The sequence below is a fragment of the Hyperolius riggenbachi genome, chromosome 4, assembly GCF_040937935.1.
Source record: "Hyperolius riggenbachi isolate aHypRig1 chromosome 4, aHypRig1.pri, whole genome shotgun sequence".
NCBI lineage: Eukaryota > Metazoa > Chordata > Amphibia > Anura > Hyperoliidae > Hyperolius > Hyperolius riggenbachi.
The window spans coordinates 390,773,910-390,775,623 of record NC_090649.1 but is presented as its reverse complement, the minus strand read 5'-3'; positions in this window follow the sequence as shown (position 1 = coordinate 390,775,623).

Below are 1,714 nucleotides of genomic sequence, written 5' to 3'. Positions count from 1 at the left end.
CCTATACTAAACATAAATTTGCCTAAAGGGAGTACAGGAGCATGGGATTCTAATAACTCATTTTTATTTTTTTTTGAACAAATTTTTTATTGAATTTTTCAGTTTAACAATCCTCCTTTGGAGTCCAAAAGTATTATTTGACAGGTATTAACCTTGCTCAGAGAGCCACAGATAATCCGGTAGTCCTTGAACACTTTAAAGGAGAACTAACTCCCCAGCCCCTCAAAACCCTCCCTCTCCCTCCCCCCTGTCACCGTCCTAATATTTAAAGGGTAATCTTGTCTTATCCTGTGTTTATAAGATTTCTTGTTTGACCAAATTAATAGCCTGAAGTTTTAGCATTAAAGCTATATTTTTAATTGGCCCAGTTCCCCCAGTAGGTCTTTCTTTGCGTACCACTCTGTGTACTGGTATGACCTCAAAATTTCTAGAATCTCCGGTCTCTTAAAAGAGTGTATGATAAAGCACTTCCAGATCTTAAAGAAACGTGAGACAAGCTTCTCTTTGTGCATTAATGTTTCAATGTGATCTAGATGAAATATGTGTAAGAGCTCTTGCTTAACGTCCCACACCGAGGGTAAACTTGGATAAATCCATTTATTATATATTACTTTACGGGATGCTATTAAAACCATATGGGCCAAGTGTGGAATTTGACTAGTATCCTGATCTTGCCTCCTCTGTGAGGGATCAGGTTGTGTGTTATGATTAAATAAGCAGAGCTGTGGGTTCAGGTTAACATCATACCTACAGATGGAGAAGATGTACTTTTGGACCTTGTTCCAGAAGACTTTAATGGGTGGGCAATCCCACAGACAATGATACATAGAGGCATTTGGTAAGGAGCACTTGGGACAATGTGGCTGGTAATGAGGGGGTTTCTTCTTATATTTAATATTAAAGGCATATTTGGCTCTGTGTATCATTTTGAAATGGGATTCTCGCCAAGCTTCGTCTATAATTAAAGAGCGAAATAGTTTGTTGCCTTCTAGGATGCTTAAGCTTAGGTTTTCTATTGGTATCTCCCTGAGCCATGAAGAGAAATTAGCATGTGCTTTCCCCTCTGTATTTCTGTTAGCTATTTTTTGCTGTATTTCTGATAGAGATATTTTTGGTCTTTGGGGGTTCAGAAAATGGTCAAAATCGTTTAAATTCATTACTCCAGCCATATCATCCGCAAGCTTTACTAGATAGGACTTTAATTGTGCATAATATAGAAAATGAGTCTTAGGGATCCCATATATTGCTCTTAATTCTAAGAAGGTATACCACCTGTTTTTTTTAAAATACCAAAGGTTGCCTAGTTTGGAAATGCCTTTATTTTCCCACTCAAGAAAACCTTTGTGTAATATGCTGGGTGGGAAGCCCGGATGTCCCCAAAGGGGCATATATTTTGAAATTTTGGTTGGTTGTTTGAATCCTAGGCGTATAGCCTTCCAGGTTGCCCACGTATCTCTGACCATTCTGCTATGTTTGAGTCTCAACGGGAGGTGTTTGTATGCAGTGTGTAGTACTGCCATTGGGGCCCAGGGTTCCATGAATGATCTTTCAAGGTCAAAGTTGGAATAAAAACTTGTTTTACATTCCCAATCTCTAATGTGCCTAGATAGGCATGCCAGGTTATATGTACGTATGTTGGGAAGGTTTAGGCCCCCTTGGTCTTTAGGTAATTGTAGCTTAGTGTATGCTATTCTGACCTTGCGACCTCTCCAGA